Raw genomic sequence first — 22,046 nt, 5'->3', positions numbered from 1 at the left:
GCAGTGGTGTCAGAAAACACCAAAGAGGAGCCCACACCCACTCCCAAGTACCTACTACTACTGTGATAGTTGGATTTCCAGAAGTACTCAAAGAATTTCAAAATTGTAAATCTAAAACAGGCCTTGGAGGCTCTGGAATGTCCTTTTTATCTTTTCATCTCCCCTGCCCACCACCACAAGGAATGCATACATTCTATGTTCTATTTTTTTCCACAACTGTACTTTTGACTACCTGGAAAGTATTTGCCTTCTTTTTCTATAAATCTGAAGTATAACTGAAATTTTTAAAGTCTTTCCTTATCCCTCTAGCAAATATCTTTTTTCCCTACTCAGAACAATTCATCTCTACCTCTCTTTATCTGTATACTTTAATGACATTTCACTTTCTAACTTATATTATGATTTCCTGATGCTCATAATTTATTTTCCTTGTAAGCTCTCTGCTAGGAAATAGCTTGAAGTCAAGTCAGAGAGCTATGCCGTGAACTATATTTGAATTATCTTTGAATTCACAACCTGGCATGGTATTTAGCACATAGTAGTCACAGAACGAATTTATGAATGAGCCAATTAATCTAGCTATAGTGCTATAAGAAACCTACCAGACTCAAAAAAATAATCCCTGAAGTGGACATAATCTGGAAAAGAAGGTCTGTTTCTTTCTACATAGGGGGCTTATATTAGTCAGGGTTCTAGAGAGAACCAGAACCTCTAGGAAATTTTATATATATATATACACATATATACATATACATAAATATATATACACATATATATACATATATACATATACATATATACATGTATATATATACATATATACATATACATAAAAATATATATTTATGTAGAAATTTATTATCAGAATTGGATCATGTGATTATGGAGACAAGAAGTCCCATGATCTGCCATCTACAAGCTAGAGAACCAGGAAATTGGGTGATATAATTCAGTCCAAATCCAAAGGCATGAGAATCGGAGGGTCATTGATATTGTTCCTGATCTGAGTCCAAAAGCCCAAGAACCAGAAGCACTGATATCTGAGGGCAAAAGAAGATGGGTGTCTCATCTCAAGAAAAAAGAGTGATTTTGTACTTCCTCTACCATTTTGTCCTCTTCTTCTACCATTCAGACTTCAATGGATTGAATCATAATGCCCACCTGGACAGGTCGGACAAATTCTTTTTACTCAGTCTACCCATTTAAGTGTTAATCTCTTCTTGAAACACCCTCACACACACATCCAACAATGTTTTATCAGCTAAGTGGGTAATCCTTATCCCAGTCAAGTTGACATATAAAATTAACCATTACAGGGCTCATGATTGTACCTATCACCTCAGTTATGTTTTTTCTCCTGTGTTTACCACCCAATTAAATTTTTGGTTTCCCAGACCACAGCAAGTTTTGAACCAGAATCAGCTCACAAATAATAAAAGAAATAGCTGAGGTCTTCCCTCCTAGTATGTTATTGTTTAACATTGGTTTTTGTATCACTTGTTCCCACCCAAACCTCAAAACTTCAGGTGATGCAGAATTCTGAGAGCAACTACAAAGTGTTTTTTTGAAAATGCAGACCACGAGCCAACTTGTGCAACTGGACAAGCTCTATAATCCATTATCTGATGATTTGGGAAGAAGTAAAAAGCTTTGACTCACCAATATTAGGTGATTTATATTTTTCAAAAGAAGTTGAAAATTAGTAATTTCATGGACACTGGGTCAGGGAAAGTGTCTGCAAGGGTCAGAGGGAAGATCCTTGAAACTCTGCATTTCTAACCCAAGTTATCACAATGAATCGTGATTCCTGCTCCTTGGACTAAGTTTTATGTAGGTAATCTTGGAAAAAAATGGTAACAAGACTGAGTTGGAATGAGATTTTGGCTATTATGGCCCACTTGTAAGTGTGCGGACTGCTAGAAACACTCCTGGCTTTACTTTTGTTCACTTTGAAGATCCCTGTGATGAAGCTGATGCTGTTTGAGAGATATTGATAGATGGGAGAATGCTGTGGCTGTAATATAAGAGTGGAACTATCAAGTGGTGAAAAGAGAATTAGAAATCATGGGTCACCTCCTTCTTGGGATCCATGCCCTTGAGATTATTATTGGAGGAGTCCTCCACCTCACCTCAGATCTCCAAGACCAAGAAGCTTCTCCCATAGCTGGAGCAAGTCCTTTTCTAGAGAGAGATAGAAGAGAGAAATCACTGTCATACAAAAGAAATCTCAAACCATCCCAAGACTTCTCAAGGTCTCCTGTCCGATTTGGTAAAATGAAAGAAAACAGACCATCTTTCAAGAGGAGTATTGTAGAGGAAATAATTTCATTTGACAGAAGTATATATACAGTAGCTTCAAGTTTTGCTTGCAACATCATAAGCTCAGTGCGTTTTTAAGATATTTTAGCTGATCATGTTTGTCTCTTGGGATAGTGACACATAAAGATATAATTCTCTATGTTTTGAAATGGATCATGTGAGGCATGTAATATCAAGAATTGTTAGTTTTACAATGTTCCCTTAAGCAAAACTGAATTTTCTTTGAACTTTATTAGCCTTGCATAGACTGATAATAAAGCTCTAAATTCTGCCTATAAAGTATGATTAGTATTATGGAAACAGAGCTGGCAAAAATTGAACCAAGACTTTCTTTTTCCATACCTAGGATATGGATAGTATACAGCTGTAGTTGAACAAGTAGACTTTAAAGGCTGCTGGAACACAAGTCAGTAGATAAAAATAAAATTTGCACCATTAAAGCTAGATTAGAGTAAGGTTTTTCATTTTATTTCATCTTGTTTAAACTCCAACTAGTATTCACACTAGGTATTTGGTGTAGAATCTTTTTGCTTTCCAATATAAGTTCCTTATGTGATTGCTGTGTATTAATGTATAGCTCTTTATAACATTTTTATTTGGAAATTTGAGACTATCTAAGGTACATTGTAGAGCTGAACTTTTGAGTTACTGAACAAGATTTTTTTTCAGGCTCTTATTTTGTTATATGTTTTGTGAGAATCTTTGGAATTAAGGTTTTGGTTACAAATTATTATTTAACTTGAAAAAATGAGAATTAAAAATATAGATACTTTTTCAAACAATAAAACTAAAAATTTCCACTCACACCCATCATCCCTCAAGATTTGATATGATCTCGATCTCTTGACACATGGAGAATAGTCTCAACTCCAGGAAAATGTTTTTCCCCTAAACTCAAAAGTTAATGACAACTGACTTGACTAAATAAATGGTGAGGCTCAACTACTATACTTCACTATGCAAGGGGGTGCTTCCCATTTTATTGCCATATTAAATTCAGACCAGAAAGAGACAGAATATTGGCATTTCAATCAAAGCAGTTTCAGATAGACACACACACACACACACACAAGTGCATGCACTCTCACATAAACATTTCCTGCCCAGACCACTCAACTTTGTGTGCTGAGAACTTTATGAAAGAAAACCTGGAGCATATCCAAAGATTGCTGACAGGATTCAAAAGGGTAGAATTTTACAAATTCTAATAAAAGAACAGGGAGCACTTGACAGTGGGAATTTGAAATATATTCCTCTGCTCTTCTGGTTGTACAGAAGAAAAAAAATCATAAACAACTTTCTAAAAATATATATTCCCACAGAACACATCCCCTGAAGCCAGGTGCTCACTGTCTTTTCTTCTTTAAGAACTGGACATCAGGGATGTTGCTAAAGGAATACAGACCTACCTGGCACCTTTAATCACTTGGACAATGATAAAACAGGACTATATCACTTTAGCTACAGAAGTAAGGAGGCAGACCGACATTACCAAATAAGCATGTGCAATACAAAGGTATAAGAAATGGAGCAATATTTTAAGTGCTTGAGAAGTGACAAATCTTATGTTTATATCATGTGCAGGTCATCATATGATATTTTTTCAGATGTTAACACTGTTTTGTGCATATTCATAAAGTATTCCATCAGCTTTCTTGACAGTAAGAAAATAATAGTAGTTCTTTGCACATATTCCAGATGAGTTTCATACTAGAAGTCATAGCCTATTTCTAAGTAAATCATTAAATCACCATTTTTTAATGAAATGGAATTATCTGCACAACCCTTTCAGGTAAAAGATGTTCTTTTGTAGAAAATGACTGTCCCAGAATAGGAAAGTTAATTTGGTCACAAGATGGTAGAAAGGGAAATAAACCAGCATTTATTGATCATAATGCCAGGCATTCAGTAGGTACTTATTACGTGATTTCACTAAACCCTGATATCAACCCTACAAGAAAAGAACAATTACTCCCATATCAGAAATGAGAACTTTCAAAGAGAAAAGATCACTTGCCCAGAAAAATGCTAAGAAATGGTAAAATGAGATTTGAAAAGCTGGGTCTTATTAAAATTTAAGTTTATTCCAAGCTATATGTTAATTCCAAACCCGGACAAAGTTGGCATGCATGATCTTGCCCTGGATTTTTTTTTTAACTTTATTAATTTTTTTTTATTTATTTATACAAGCATTGGGTACAGTCAGAAGCACGGGAGGGTGAGAGAGTTCACCAGAGCCAGAGCGGGGAGCAGAGAGGCTGCAGGCAGCTTCGCAGCCCAGCGCTCAACTGCTGCGCCACTGGGGAGGCCCTTTTGCCCTGCATTTTTAAGCCAGAACTAAATGTAGTCCTAATAAGAAAGTCACCTAGCAACAAATGTGTGCTGATGTCCATACAGACTGAGTAATAGATAGCAGTCATTCTACTACACTCCATACACATACACTATGTGTCCTAATATAGTTGCTGTTATCAAAATAAAAGATTAAGGGTATGGTCAGAACAAATTTTTCTAAATAGTTGAGTAAAGTGAGAAGCTAAAGGTCATATCATTCATCCTTCCATCTATTTATTTAACAAATATTTGTTGAGTATCTATGACTTATACACTGTTCTAGACACTGGTGACAAAGTAGTAAGAAAACATACAGCATCTCGAAAATAAATGAGCAGAACGTCCTACTAAAAAAGAGAGAGAGAGAGAAAGAAAAGCTTAAAAAGCAAATAACAAGGTAAGCCTTAAAAAAGAGGCTGTTGCTAAGAACACAAATATAAATTAATCATCTAGATACAAAAGAAACAAATGCCCAGTGGAATTGATAAATCTGAAAATGGGGTTATTTGAAAGATTAATTAAAGAGACAAGGTTTTGGGAGATCTAATTAATGTATATTTAATAGAATTAAAATAGTATATTAACTATATGGTAGTACATAATCAGATCAGTAGAATGTAATAGAAGACCCAGAGCAGAAGTAAGAAGAAAAAAAAAAGAAAGAAAACATACAGCATCTCTACTCTTGTAGATCTTACATTCTAATAGTGAAGACAGACAGTAAAAAACATCATTACCATAAAGAAACTGGTTTTTGAAGATAAACACTTCAAACTATGACTTAAGACTATGAAAAAAAGAGTGATTCAAATAAACAATATCAATAAAGAAAAAGGAGACATGGCAACTAATATTACAGAAACATAGTGTCTTGAGAGTATGATGAACAATTACATCCTAACAAATTGTATAACCTACAAGAAATGGATGAATTTCTACAAATATACAACTTATACATCAAGACTAAATCATGAAGAAATAGAAAATCTAAATGGAGTGGGATGACAGGACTTGGAAGCAGCCTTGCCTCAGGAGGCCCCTGCAGAACCCATTGAGCCCTGGGGTGGGAAATGGAAGCATGCTAGATGTGGTAGGCCCTGGCAATGAGTAAAGGAGACTTTATCAAGGGGCATTGCCCTGGTGGGGCCTGGTTTCACTTGGAGCAGCATGTCAGAGGGACACTGTTTGGAGAGATAGTCCTGCAGCCAGGAGTGGAACTGTTTATCCCTTGGATGGTAGAGTCAAGTGCAGAGTTCAGTAGGATTGACAATAAGGAGGGAAATTCAGGTCTCATTAAACAGGAAGCAGGTGGAGAGAATATGAGTAGTAGTTGGGAACCCAAGTGTTAAGGGATAAACTCAGGGGTCCTTGGGAAGGAGGAGAGCAAATGTGTAGAGATGCACTCTTTTGAAATTGGCCAAACCTTGTGGAGGTGGAGTACAGACTGGATATTCTGGAGTACAGATTGGATATCCAAACAGACTGGATATTCAGTAAAGACAATAGTGGAGCAGACATTCTGATCTGCACTAGCCCCTCTCTCTCCCGATGGGACTGATCTTTACCTGCACTGAGAGTTCAGGACTGCTGAGGATTCATCCCACACCCCAGAGAGAAAGAATTTCAAATCTAGCCTGAAACAAAGGAATAATGTGTTGTTTTGGCCAGCACCCCAAGATCACAATCAGCTATATCTAACCAGAAGTTGCTCTGTTATCTATAGATTTCCTTGTTTTAAAAGAATGTCACCACCCAAACAGCCTTGGTGGAAGTGACAGGAGATGAGGAGATAAGGCAATGACAGCTGGACTGTTAGGGAGAGACTTTGATAGCAGAAGAATGCCCTGGTGTCTTCAACCTGACCAGAGCTCAGGGGAGGGGTATATGGCTTGCCACAAAGGTCTTTTTGACTAGACATATCTTAGCTAATTAATGTCCAATCAAAGAAAATGTGAGGCCAGTTTTATACCACAGTTATACTTGATAATGGAATAAATTTCAAACTCATCAGTCATGCAGCTAGTTAGCTGTAGAGCTTACGACTTACTAGGAGCAACCACCCAATGTCATATGAAGTGAAAAGCTGGTTTTTGGCTTGTTTGGTTTTTCCCTCATGTTATGTACTATATAAAAAACTTTATTTAAATAAAACTTATTTTCAGGTGGAAAAAATTACACAATACAAGAAAATAAATTAAAATATATAATAAAAACAAGAATAAAAAATTTAGATGTGTGGTAGAGTTAAGTTTGTATGCAACATGTATGTAGTTAGTGAGACTTTCAGAGGTAGGCCACAAAATTAAATCTACAGATTCTAGCAGACCACAAAGATAGTAAAATACAATTTGTTGCATGATTCATATAAGCCTAAGACAAAAATAATCTATTTATTCAGTAGAGGTACAGCTATCCATGCAAACTATTCAAAGTTTTCAAAGCAAATTTCACCCTATATGAGCTCACACAAAAGAAACTGTGGTAGAACAATGTCCTCAACAGCAGTCTGGCTATCAGTATAGTCACAAGTTTGACAAAACCTGACCTCACAAATGCCATTATTTCCTCACTCCTGGTAAGAAGGTTGGAGGCATGAGGGAAGCTATGCTGTTCCATAGCAGTTTTGAAAACAAAGCAAGAATGTCCCTCTTAAAACTGTTTTTTAACATTATACAGGAAGTTAGAGCTAATGTGGCGAGACATAAAAACAAAGGTATACAGATTGTGAAGGAAGAAATAAAACTATCTTTGTCCATGGGTAGCATGATTATCCATGTAGAAACAGCAATAATACTGCTGCTAATAAGCAAGTACCTCAAGGTTGCAGGATACAATGTCAGTATACAAAAGCCAATCAACTCCCTATAAACCATCAGTGAACAACTGGAATTTAAAATTAAAAAAAACACATTACCATTTACATTAACACACACACAAAAAAACTAAGGTAATAACCTAGCAAATATATATACATGATCTATAGGAGGAAAAAAAAATTTTTTTTAAGATTTATTTTATTTGTTCAACAAATGAAAGAGCTGAGGTCCAGGCCAGAAGTGCAGCAGGTAAGAGGATTCCCAGAGACAGAGTGGGGAGCAGAACAGGCAGATCTACTGAAATACATTGCTAAGGGGAGCAGCAGGCAAAACAGGAGAGGTCTGCTGCACCATGTGGGTCAGCTCCCAGGCCAGGGATCTACCTCATGCTGCAGTGGCTGGTGATAGCTTGATAGTGGCTGAGACTTTAACCCCTGCACCACCAAGGAGGCCCAGGAGAAAAAAATTCTAATCCAAGATTGGATTGGACTGGATTAAATAAAACTCTGATTTTTATGGAGAGGAAAACTGAATATTGTCAAGATCCATTCTTTCCAACTTGAGTCAATGTAATCCCAATCAAAATCCTTACAAGTTATTTGTATTAACATTGACAAAGTGATTCTAAAGTGTATATCAATAATCAAAAGATCCAGAATTGCCAACAAAATACTGCAGAAGAAGAACAAAACCATGGGAATGTCAGGATCCAATTTGAAGACTTAATATAGACTAATCAAGAGGATAGTTGGTAAAGAATAGATAAATATGTTGGTGGGAATTTTATGGGGACTACACCTAAGAGGAGAAAGTAAATATTGTACAAAAATGAACAATGATGTAAAAATATACATAAATAAATAAATTTTAAAAATGAAAAAAAAGAATAAATAAATAGGTCAGTGGAAAAGAACATCGAACCCAAAAATAGGCCCACATAAAAATAATAAACTGGGCCTCCCTAGAGGCATAGGGGTTAAAGTCTCAGAGCTATCAAGCTATGGCCAGCCACTGCAGCATGAGTTCAATCCCCAGCCAGGGAGTTAATCCACATATGGCACAGCAGGCCTCTCCTGTCCTGCCTACTGATCCCTTCAGCAGTATATATTTCAGTACATCTGCCTGTTCTGCACCCCACTCTGTCTCTGGTGAGTCCTCTCACACATACCCCCACCCCCAAACCTCTGGCCTAGACCCCAGTTTGTGTAAGCATAAATAAATAAATCTTTTGGAGAGAGAACAACATGGCGGTGGGGAAATGCTGCAAGTAAGATCTTCCATTAAAAAAAGAAAGTTAATAGGGAGGAAAAGTGTCAGGTCCCTGAGAGAACTGGGACATGGAAGATAAACTGGAGACTCTGGCAAACTGCCCAAAGAAAAAAGTTGCCATAAAAGGGAACCAGAAGGGAGGAAAGCTCAGAACTTTGCTACTCTCCCCCACACACAAAAAAACCGGCACTCTCCAACCAACAGAAAGGAGGAAAACAAACAAACAAAAACAACCAACAAGAACAAACTACACATTAAGTGGGACTGTGAGTGGAAAGGAACTATTTCAGGCACCGCATGCTGGGAACTGGAGCTGTGAAGAACCAGGCAGGAATCTCTGCGGAGGTGAGCGAACGGCTCCGGGTGCCATTAGAGGAAGATAAGGACTCCTTGGAGAACTACAAATAGCCCAAGGCCAGCCAGTAAGCTTGTGTGGAAAAGCAGCCCACTCAAAAAGCATATGTGGATTGCAGTTCACTGCTGCCCAGGTCCCGGCGCCTGCGACCTAGGCTTGCAGGGAGATGCACAGGAGCCCTCATTGAGGTGAATGTCCCTCACAAAGTAATCAGAAACCAAGCGCCCAGATATGGGAGTGGAGTGGAAAAGGTGCCATTTCTGCGGACACTGAACTGGACTACAGCCCGCGTCCTGGATCTGATGGCTTCGGAACTGAGACCTGGGGCACGAAATTTGGAGCGCGGGATGCCGTTGAGGCTCTCCACACCACTCCAACTCTGTTCCCCTGGACCCACCGGGGATAAAAACAGTTATGGAAGGACACTAGGAAAGATCTCTGGCGCCACCTAGTAACCAGAAAAAAATCACCAACATCCTGATAGTTGGAAACCAGGGATCCCAAAAACACCCTCAGGCTCTGAGAGAGGGTGGGCATGCAAATGGGGGTAAGGAGGGAAATAAGGCGTGGAGCAAGACCCTATCCTGGAATTGAGAGCCAGGCCCAGGATCCGGGGTGTGCCATAGCAGCGGGCACTGCATAGGGTGACAGCCAGTGTTTTGGGTCTGATAGCCCTGGAACCGAGACCTAGAGTGTAGAAGTCAGGGAGCGGGATCCATACAACTGCGGGCACAGCACCTGGTGAACACGGAGCAGACACAGCACCAAGCTTGAATAAGAGCCCCTATGTTGAGGTGCTCCCCTCTTTCCCTTTCCCCCTCCCCTCTTCCTCACCCCCCCCCACCATTTCACAGAGAACCACTGGGAAAAAGCACAGTTCAGCAAGTATGGATCTCTGGCGCCACCTCGTGACCAGAACAAAATCACCAACTAGCTGATTCCCTGTTGGAACTGAGTAAATACAGAGAGAGGGAACTGTAAGGAACAGTGCCCAGCAAAACAGCATCAACACCCTGGTGGAGTTGGGCCTACCAGTGCTGGTCTCAGTCTGGTAAAGTTTCCAGCACCCCTAAAGGAGCACTACAAAGAGATACTTGCCAACACCAGTGGCATAATGTCCCAACGCATACAACTAATTAGAAAGCAAACAACAGGGAGAAGAAAAAATATAAATAACCAAATAAGCCCGCAGGAGAACACACTACAAAAAGAAATACGGTCACCAGAGCTCAACAATGACATGGAAGGACTTCTAGGCCTATCAAATAGAGAATTAATGATCATCATGATTAAAAAGCAGAAAGAAAACGAAAAGGAAAAAAATAATTTGAGACAAATAATCACTGAACTGAAGAATGAAATTTAGACCTTAAGAAAGGAAAGAAAAGAAACGCAGGAGATTAAAAAATTACTAGAGGAGATAAAGAACTCTGGGAAAAGTGAAAACAGAATCGATGAAATGGAAGAACGGATCAGTACTATCGAAGATACAGAAACAAAAAGAGCCAAAAGAGAAAAGGGGAGAGAACTGCAAATGATGCAGTATGAGGAGACTCTTAGATAATTATCAGACTCCATGAAGAGAAGAAATGCAAGAGTTATAGGCATTCCAGAAGGTGAAGAGAAAGACAACGGAACTGAGAAATTATTCAAGGACATAATTGAAGAATACTTCCCAAGCATGAAAAAAGGAGATGAATATAGACATAGAAGAAGCGAGAAGAACTCCCAATTACCACAATGAAAAGAAAACTACAGCAAGACACCTAATAGTAAAGCTTACAAGAGTCCAAGACAAGGAAAAAAAACTGAAACTGGCAAGGGGGAAGAAACAGATAACTTATAAGGGAAAACCAATCAGGTTAACTTCAGACTTCTCCGAAGAAACATTACAGGCAAGAAGAGAATGGAGTAACATATTCAGCAAACTTCAAGACAGCAAATGCCAGCCAAGAATACTTTACCCTACAAAACTCTCCTTCCTCTATGAAGAAAAAATATGGACCTTCTCAGACAAACAGAAACTCCAGAAATTCATTACAACTAAGCCCCCACTCCAAAAAATTCTACAAGAAGTCCTAAAGCCAAAACTAACAGAGGAATGAACAAGAAGAACAGAAAAAAGCAAGGAATAAAATCACAAAAAAAGACAAACAAAATGGCAAAAACAGATGCCAACATATCAATATTAACTCTAAATGTAAATTGATTAAACTCATCTATAAAAAGACAGAGTAGTAGGCTGGATTAAAAAATAAAATCCAACCTTCTGCTGTCTCCAGGAAACACATTTAACCACAAAAGATAAACATAGATGGAAAGTTAAAGGTTGGAAAACAATCCTAAAAGCAAATGGACCAAAAAAGAAGGCAGGAACAGCCGTATTTATATCAGATGAAATAGATTTCAAATTAAAAAAGGTAAAAAGAGACATAGATGGACACTACATTATGATCAAGGGGACAATACATCAGGAACATATAACAATCATCAACATATACTCACCAAGTGAAGGGGCACCAAAATATATTAGACAATTATTAATGTCTGTCTCTTAAAACAGACATTAAAGAAAATACATATATAGTGGGAGACTTCAATACCCCACTCTCACCAATGGACAGATCAATGAGACAAAAAATATACAAAGACACTAGAGCCCTAAATAAAGGCATAGAAGTCATGGATTTAACAGACATCTATTGGACACTGCACCCAAAAAGACCGAGTACACATTTTTCTCAAGTGAGCATGGATCATTCTCCAGAATCGATCACATACTGGGCCACAAGACAAACATCAACAGATACATGAAGATCAAAATCATTCCAACTATCTTCTCTGATCATAAAGGCATCAAGCTAGAAATAAATCATGAAAAGAAAACAAGGATCCCTCCCACTTCATGGAGATTGAAATCCACAATACTGGAAGACCACTGGACTAATGAGGAGATCAAAGAAGAAATTAATAAATACTTTGAGTTGAACGACAAGGAGGACACCAATTTCCAGAATGTATGGAATGCATAAAAAACAGCAATAAGAGGAAAATATATAGCAATACATGCTCATATCAACAAACAAGAAAGAGCTCAAAGAAACAACCTAATCTCACATCTCAAAGAGCTAGAAAAAGAACAAAAAAAAAAAAACCCTAAAGCTAGTAGAAGAAAGGAAATAATAAAAATCAAAGCAGAAATAAATGAATTGGGAATTAAAAAAACAATCCAAAAGATCAATGAAACCAAAAGTTAGTTCTTTGAAAAAATAAACAAAATGGACAAACCTCTAGCCAGGCTCACAAAGAAAAAAACGGGAGAAAACACATACAAATAGGATTACAAATGAAAAAGGATAAATCACAACAGACTCAATAGAAATCAAATGAATAATCAGAGATTACTATGAACATTTTATGCAAACAAATTCAACAACCTAGAAGAGATGGACAAATTCCTAGAATGATATAATCATCCAAAGCGGGACAAAAAAGAACTAGAACAACTAAACAGGCCAACTACAAGCAGCAAAATTGAGGTGGCAATCAAAGCACCCCCAAAAACAAAAGCCCAGGCCCAGACGGCTTCACAAGTGAATGTTACCAAATATTCAGCAGTGAATTAGTGCCTATCCTACACAAACTCTTTCAAAAAATTGAAAAAGAAGGAATACTACCAAATACGTTCTATAAAGCCAACATTACACTAATACCAAACCAAACAAAGATAGCACAAAAAAAGAAAATTATGGGCCAATCTCCCTAATGAACACTGATGCAAAAATCCTCAACAAAATCCTTGCCAACAGAATCCAACAATGCATCAAAGGGATTGTACACCACGATAAGGTGGGATTCATGCCAGGGACACAAGTATGGTTCAACATACAAAAATTCGTAAGTGTAATCCAACACATCAACAGAAAGAAAAATAAAAACCATATGATCAGGGCCTCCCCTGGTGGCAAAGCGGTTAAGCGCTGGGCTGTGAAGCTGCCCACAGCCTCTGCAGCGCCAGTTCAATCCCCGGCCGCCAGGTGAGGTTCCCACATGGGGCACAGACCTCTCCTGCTACGCCCACAGCTCCCCTCAGCAGTGTATTTAGTTGGTCTACCTGTTCTATTCCCCGCTCTGGCTCTGGTGAATTCTCTCACCCTCCCGTGCTTCTGACTATGCCCAGTGCCTGTACAAATAAATAAATCTTTAAAAAAATATATGATTATATCAATAGATGCTGAGAAAGCATTCAACAAAGTCCAACATCCATTTATGATGAAGGCCCTTGAAATTCTCGGGATAGAAGGAACATACCTTAACATGATGAAAGCCCACTGCCAACGTTATTCTCAATGGTGAAAAGCTGAAGGCCTTTCCTTTAAGATCAGGAACAAGACAAGGATGTCCTCTCTCACCACTGCTCTTCAATATAATACTGGCGGTCCTAGCCAGGGCAATAAGACAAGAGAAAGACATACAAGGAATCCAAATAGAGAAAGAAGAAGTAAAACTATCACTATTTGCAGGCAATATGATAATATACATAAAGAACCCTAAAAACTCCACAGAAAAACTACTCAAAATAATCAACCAGTTCAGTAAAGTAGCAGGATACAAAATCAACACCCAAAAATCAGTAGCCTTCCTATACACAATCAATCAGAAGAAAAAGAATCAAGAAAAGCATCCCTTTTATAATCGAAACCAAAAAAAGCAAATATTTGGGAATAAACCTAACAAAAGAGGTAAAAGACCTATACAAAGAAAATTATAAAACACTATTAAAAGAAATTGAAAAGACACAAAGAAATGGAAAGACTTCCCCTGCTCATGGATTGGAAGAATCAACATTATTAAAATGGCCATCCTCCTGTCCCGACCCGCGGGATTCGGAGGCACGGGAAGAGAAGGGCTGAGGATTGAAATGAGGGGCTTGACAACTTGACGCTAGCGTTTGCTTCTTTATTTTTCCTTTATCCTTTTCCTACTTTTACATGTCTTTCTTTTTCCTGACTTTCTTACTTCCCTGGCCTTCTCTCTGCTCCTCTCGCAGTAACCCTTGCCGTATCTCCTTACAGACTCCTCGTGATTCCTTGTGATTCCTAGTGATTCCTTTCCCTGCCTCCTGCGGTTCCTTCCTTATATCCCTGTAGCTCCTCCCATCATGCCTCTCAGTCTTGCGTGATTTACAGGAGAACGCAGGGGTCTCTCCGAAGGCGAAAAACCTAATTCATCGAGCACATGTGCAACATGGCGCATGCTCCAGGCGGCTCCGGACATCCTCCCAAAAGCAATATACAGATTCAATACTATTCCAGTAAAAATCCCAATGACATTCTTCAAAGAAATAGAACAAATACTGATGAAATTCATATGGAACCACAAAAAACCATAAATAGCCAAAGCCGTACTAATGAAAACAAAGAAGAAAGGAGGTATCACACTTCCAAACTTCAAGCTATACTACAAAGCCATAATAATTAAAACGTTTGGTATTGGAACAAAAACAGACACACAGACCAATGGAACCAAATAGAGAGCCCAGAAATAAAGCCACACTTATATGAACAACTAATCTTTAACAAAGGAGCAAAGAATACGCAATGGAACACAGTTTGTTCTATAAATGGTGCTGGGAAAACTGGACCTCCACATGCAAAAAAAAAAAAAATGAAACTAGACCACGACCTCTCACTGTGCACAAAAATCAACTCAGAATGGATAAAAGAACTGGACATAAGACCTGAAACCATAAAATATATAGAAGAAAATATAGGGAAAACACTACAAGACATACATCTCAGAGACATCTTTAAAGACTCATCACCCAAAGCAGTGACATTGAAGGCAAAGATAAACACCTGGGATTACATCAAACTGAAAAGCTTCTGCACAGCAAAGAAGACATTAACCAAAACAGAGAGACACCCACTGATTGGGAAAAAAATCTTTGCTCTCCATCCAACTGATAAGGGACTGATCACAATGATATACAAAGAACACACACAGCTCAACAAAAATAAAATAAAAAATCCAGTCAAGAAATGGGCAGAAGAACTCAGAAGACATTTCTCCAAAGAGGAAATGCAAATGGCCAACAAGCATATGAAAAAGTGTTCAACATCCCTTATCATCAGAGAAATGCAAATCAAAACCACACTGAGATACCACCTGACACCAGTAAGAATGGCACATATCAAAAAAAAACAAGCAACAACAAATGTTGGCAAGGATGCGGTGAAAAAGGAACTCTCCTACATTGCTGGTGGAGATGCAAACTGGTCCAACCACTGTGGACAAGTTCTACTGTGGACCAGTTCCTCAGTCTACTAAAAATGGAGCTACCATATGACCCAGCAATTCCACTACTAGGGATTTACCCAAAGGACACAAAAACAGTGATTCAAAAGAGCACCTGTACACCTATGTTTATTGCAGCACTATTTACAATAGGTAAAACCTGGAAATAACCCAAATGCCAAAAATAGATGACTGGATCAAGAAGATGTGGTATATATATACAATGGAATATTATTCAGCAATCAAAAAAGATAAACTCATGCCCTTCACAGCAACGTGGATGGAGCTAGAAGGAATTATACTCAGTGAAATAAGCCAGAAGGAAAAAGAAAAATATCAGATGGTTTCACTTATAACAGGAATATAGGGGAACCAAATAAGACATCAGTGTAAAAAAAATTAATAATAACAGTACAAAACACAACAAAGCAAAAACAGACAACTATAAACCAGAGACATACTGCAGGGGAGGAAGAGGGAGCAGTGTGAGAGGGAGGAAGGGAGGGAGGAGCACAGGGGACTGTGATGATGGTACATGGGTGCCTTGGGGAAGGAAATTCTATGGGGACTACACCCGAGGGGGTGGGGGGAAGCAAATATTGTCTAAAAAAATGTAAAAATGATAAATGTTGAAATAAAAAAATAATTAAAAATATAAAAATAAATAAATCTTTTTTAAAAAATAATTGATCTTAAAGAAAAGAGCAAAGGCAATACAATGGAGAAAAAAGTCTTTTCGAGAAATTTTGCTGAAACCACTAAATATCCACAAGCAAATAAACAAAAATCTTGTGCCCTTTATTTAACTCAAAATGGATCACAGACTTAAATATAAAGTGCAAAACTACGAAACTCCTAGAAAACAACATAAGGAAAACCTATATGATCTTAGCAATAGTGATGACTTTTTATATGCAACACAAAAGACACAGTGCACAAGTTAAAGTGCTAATAAGCTGGACTTCACTTTAAAAACTGCAAAAGATGCTGTGAAGTAGATGAGAAGACAACCACAGACTGAGAAAAAAATATTTGCAAAAGACATGTTTGATAAAAGACTTATCCAAAATACCCAAAGAACTCTAAAACTCAACATTTAAGAAAACAAATTAACTTCTAAAATGGGCAAAAGACCTGCAAATACACCTCAACAAAGAAGAAATACAGATGGCAAATAATCAAATAAAAAGATGCTACATAGCATGTCTCATCATGGAAATGCAAATTAAAACAATGAGATACCACTGTACACCCGTTAGAATGACCAAAATACTGACTACAAATACTGGCAAAGATTTGGAGCAATAGAACACGCATTCATTGCTAGTGAGGATGAAAACTGTTATAACCAATTGGAAGGCAGTTTGGCAGTTTCTCTCCTAAACATACTCTTACCACATGATCCAATCCAGCAATCATCTACTTGGAATTTACCCAACGAAGTTGAAAACTATGTCCACACAAAAATCTGCACGTGGATGTTTACAGCAAGTTTATTCATAATTGTCAAAACTGGGAAACAACCAAGATGCTCTTCAATAGCTGAATGAGTAAATAAACTGGTATATCCAGATCATGGAATATTAACTAGTGCTAAAAAAAAAAAAGAGAGAGAGAGAGAGATATCAAGCCATGAAAGGAGATGGAAATTGAATGCATATTACTGAATAAATTTATGTAAAAAGTCTACATTCATGTATTATTCTTGTTAAATGACTTTCTGGAAAAGGCAAAATTATGGAGACAATAAAAATATCAGTGGTTACCTGGTGTTAAGGGGAGGAGGAGGACTAAGTGGAACACAGAGAATTTTTACAGAAATGAAAGTAATTTACATGCTATTTTATCATAATGTACACTTGTTATTATACCAAACCGCAATGTGAAAAACAAGTAAACTGTAAACTATATACTCTTGGACACTGGATTAAAATTATGTGCCCATGTAGGTTCATCAATTGTAACAAATATACCTCCATAGTTGAAGATGTTGATAGTGGGGGAGCTTGAGAAGGGAAATGGAGAGGGAGACAGGATCCATATGGAAAATCTCTGCACCTTCTACTCTGTATTTTTTCTGTTTTGTTATGTTTGGCGATTTTTTTTTTATTTAGTGAGTTACAAAACCAACATTTATTTTGTTCACAATTTTTCCAGTCAGTTTTTTTGTTTTTGCCATCACCATCCGTTAAGTCCCTTTGATCCTTTCTCCCTCTACCTTCCCTCTCCATGTCAGAAAATTCAGTTTAGATATCAGTGTCCACTAGTTTATATTTGTTTTGCTTTGTCAGTTTATCTACTTTGTTTCTTTGTATTACTCACATACATGAAATTATCCAATATTTTTCTTTATCTTTCTGGCTTACATTGCTTCACAAAATCCCCTCAAGTTCCTTTCACTGTCCTTTGATATGTGCTATCTTTCCTTATAGCTGAATATTTTATTGTGTGTATATACCACATCTCTCCTATCCAGTCTTCTATCAGTAGGTACTTAGGTTTCCCTAACTTAGCTATTGTAATTAATACCACAATAATATTGTGGAACACATACTTTCAAGCTGATAATTTTGTGTCCTAGAGATAGATATGTAAAAGTGGGGTTGCTGAATCATAAGGCATTTCCATTTTTAGTTTTTAATATGGATCTAGACTATCCAGACATAGAAGCCCATCAATAGGCCACCAGAAAGATCAACCAGCCATCTGATCTAACATTTCTACTTCATCACTTCCACTATCCCACATATGTTCTATATTGGACTAATAATTTTCTTTCAGCTATGACAGCTATATTATAGCTGTGGTCTTATACAGGCAGAAAACTTGAAAATAAAGGAGTAAACTCTGCCCAGGATCCACCTAATATCTACTATCCTTATTCTAATGCCCTCACTTTAGAATCCATATTTTCAATGCTCTTACCATTTTCACTACAATTTTATTTCTCTAATGCCTTAGAGAAAGCCTGATATAAGCATTTAAAAGACATCACCCAAGAACTTAGTTACTGAATCACAGAAGATTGCAAAACATATGAAAATTTAGAAGAGGCAAGAAGAGTGGAAAAATGGTTCATTTGGTATGTGGAAATCAGGAGTTCTTCTGGTTTAGTAGAGATTTAATGATTAAATCCAGTATGCTAGAAACTTTGAAGAGGACTCAAGAAAAGGTCTGTGCCCTCTAAGAGTTTATTATACCAACTACAAACAGCAGTTTAAAAAAGACACAAATAAAGTGTGGAAGACTGAGATAAAGAATGAAATTTAGCAGGAGATGGAAAATATAAGGACATAAAAAAGAATTGTTGAAGGCTTTGAAAGAAAAGACAAGGATGAAAGATAAGCAGAAGGCTAGGAAAAGGATAGTGAATCCTAAAGGTTGACCTCATCTTAGGGTATTTATATAAAAGATATTCAGCTACAAGATAAGTTTACTAAGTACTTTGAGTAAGTTCACATTTTGACACCAAAATTTACTCAGGGATGTCTTGGTTATTTACAGTTCATTTAAAAGAAAAAAAGAAAGAAAGCTACTTTGCACAAAATAGAATCACACACTTGAAAGGACCTTGAAAAATTATTTGGTTCTTAACAAAGGCGTACAGCTGCCAGCTCCCAGCTGTTAGCACCTACAGGATCTGTCTTAGATGGAAGGTCACACCCTTCCAGGGCCTCTGCCATCCAATAACGGAGCATGGCAGGGGTAACAGGGCCTGGCCATGTTCACTTAACACAGGACTTCTCTTTGCCCTTTGTTCCAGAGCTCCCTTTTATGTTAGCCAAGACTTAGTCAGATCTGTGTAATAATCTGAGGCTTCCTTTACCCAACACTGCTTTTTCCTCCCTTTCCTGACCCCTTTCCTATAACAGATCAGCATCACTCTACATAGGTTTTCCCTGCCTAATCATTCTTCCTCCTCTTTTTATCTCTCACAGACACTATGCTCATAATAAATTTCATGAACTCATAACTCTATCTCCACAGTGGTTTCCTGATGGACATAACTAATATAAAGAACATATTCACAATTAATATATCTGACAAAGATAAGTTTACTAAATACTTTGAGTATGTTCATATCTTGAGTCCAGGGTATATAAAAAGAACCTTTAAAATAGAATGACAGGGCCTCCCTGGTGGTGCAGGTGGTTGAGCGCAGCGCTGTGAAGCTGTCCACAGCATCTGCAGCGCAGGTTCAATCCCAGCAGGCGGGGAGATACCCACATGGCGTGGCAGTAACATTAAGAGTCTCTCTGGTGGCTTAAGGGGCTAAGTCTCAGCACTCTGAAGCTATAGGCAGCCAGAGGGAGCCAACCCAAGTGGCACAGCAAACCTCTCCTGTCCTGCCCACTGCTCCCCTCAGCAGTGTATTTCAGTCAGTCTGACTGTTCTGTTCCCCACTCTGTCTCTGGTGAATCCTCTTACCGCCCCCCCCGCCCCCCGTACATCTGGCCTGTACCCTGGTTCTTGTATGCACGAATAAAAAAATCTTTAAAAAAATAGAATGACAACCCAATTTTTTTTAAAGATTTATTTATTTATGCATATAAGAACAGGGGTGTAGGCCAGAGGTGGCGGGGGGAGAGGATTCACCAGAGATACAGTGGGGAACAGAACAGGTGGATTTACTGAAATACACTGCTGAGGGAAGCAGAGGAGTGGGGCGGGGCACAGGAGAGGTCTGCTGCACCATGTGGGTCAGCTCCCTTACCCGCTAGGGCTCCAACTTCTACTAGTGCTACAGTAGCTGCAGATTGCTTCCGATTGCTTCCTAGTGCTGACACTTAATTAACCCCTTGCACCATGAGGGAAGCTCCGACAACCCAATTTTTTTGAGGGCAGAGACTTCATTTATTTTTTTTAAGATTTATTTATTTATGCATACAAGAGCTGGGGTACAGGCCAGAGATGTGGGGAGGGGGCGGTTAGAGGATTCACCAGAGACAGAGTGGGGAACAGAACAGGCAGACTTACTGAAATACACTGCTGAGGGGAGCAGTGGGCAAGATAGGAGAGGTCTGCTTCGCCATGTAGTTTCTCCCTGGCAGACTGGGGATCAAACTCCTGCTGCAGAGGCTGCGGATTGCTTCATAGTGTGGTGTTTAACCCCTTGCGCCACCAGGGAGGCCAGAGACTTCATTTAAAAATATGTGTGGGGAGGCCTCCCTGGTGGTGCAAGGGATTAAGCACAGCACTATGAAGCTATCTGCAGCCACTGCACCAAGCATTTGATCCCCAGCCAGGAAGCTAACCCACTTATGGAGCAGCAGACCTCTCCTGTCTTGCCCGCAGCTACCCCTCAGCAGTGTATTTCAGTTAGTCTGCCTGTTCTGTTCCCCATTCTGTCTCTGGTGAATCCTCTCACCCACCCACCCACCCACACCTCTGTCCTGTACCCCAGTTCTTGCTTGCATGCATAAATAAATCTTTTTAAAAGTAAAAACAAGGGCTTCCCTGGTGGCAGAGCAGGTTGAGCGCAGCTCTGTGAAGCTGTCCGCAGCCTCTGCAGTGCGGGTTCGATTCCTGGCCAGCCAGGGAGATACTCACATGGCACGGCAGACCTCTCCTGTCTCGCCCACTGCTCCCCTCAGCAGTGTATTTCGGTCTGTCTGTGTATTTCGGTCTGTCTGTGTATTTTGGTCCGTCTGCCTGTTCTGCTCCCAGCTCTGTCTCTGGTGAATCCTCTCACCCTCTCGCGCCTCTGGCCTGTACCCCAGTTCTTGTATAAAAATAAATAAATCTTCTTAAAAAAATAAAAATATGTGCAAGTGAAAAATAAACAAATGTAAAGATGTTCAGTATCAAGAAGCCATCTGTAAAATAAAAATTAAAACTACTGTAATATACCTCTATACACCTATCAGAATAGCTAATATTTTTTAAAAAGCACTAACGATTGTAAGTGAGGTAGAGGGTGTAAAACATTACTGTTGGAGCATAAAATAGCTTTTTAAAAGTTTGGCAGTTTCTTATAAAGTTAAATTTTACTGTACTATATTACTCAACAATTCCACATCTATATATTACCCAAGATAAGTTTAAAAAAGTACACAAAACAATTTGTACAAAAATATTCATAGCAGTTTTATTCACAAAAACGAAACAATTCAAATACCTGACAACAAATGAATAGACAAATTGTATGGTATATTTGTACAATGAAAAGAGTACTTAACAAAAAAGAACAACCTACTGGCACACGCAATCACGAAGGAATCTCTAAATCACTATGCCAAGTCAAAGAAGCCAAAAACAAAACAGACATAAAGGATTCTATTTCCACGAACTTCTAAAACTGGCACAACTAATTGTGATAGAAATTGGATCAGAGGTTGCCTCAGGCAGGTGAGGGATTGACTGCAAAAAGGTATGAAGGAATTTTCTACAGTGATGGAATTTTCTATATCTGGGCAGTTACACGGGTATATATAACTGTATGCTCAAAATATATGCACATTACTGCATGTAAATTATACCTCAATAAAGTTTTTTTAAATGCATTCCTGGGTCTCCCTAGTGGCTCTTCACAGTGCGGTTGATTGCCACACTGTGAAGCTGTCTGCAGCCTCTGCAGCATGGGTTCAATCACTGCCGGCCGGCAAGAATCCCACATGGCGAAGCAGACCTCTCCTGTCGTGCCTGCTGCTCCCCTC

The 22,046-nt window shown here is 38.5% G+C and overlaps 1 pseudogene; it reads left to right on the top strand.

Moving 5' to 3' along the window:
* Positions 1-1,793: 1,793 nt before the first annotated feature.
* Positions 1,794-5,358, top strand: LOC119249974 (serine/arginine-rich splicing factor 3-like; annotated as a pseudogene).
* Positions 5,359-22,046: the final 16,688 nt, after the last annotated feature.

This window comes from Talpa occidentalis, unplaced genomic scaffold (assembly GCF_014898055.3).
Source record: "Talpa occidentalis isolate TD23 unplaced genomic scaffold, MPIMG_talOcc4v2.1, whole genome shotgun sequence".
Taxonomy (NCBI): domain Eukaryota; kingdom Metazoa; phylum Chordata; class Mammalia; order Eulipotyphla; family Talpidae; genus Talpa; species Talpa occidentalis.
The sequence above is the reverse complement of the archived record's forward strand: the minus strand, read 5'-3'. Positions and strand labels throughout refer to the sequence as shown.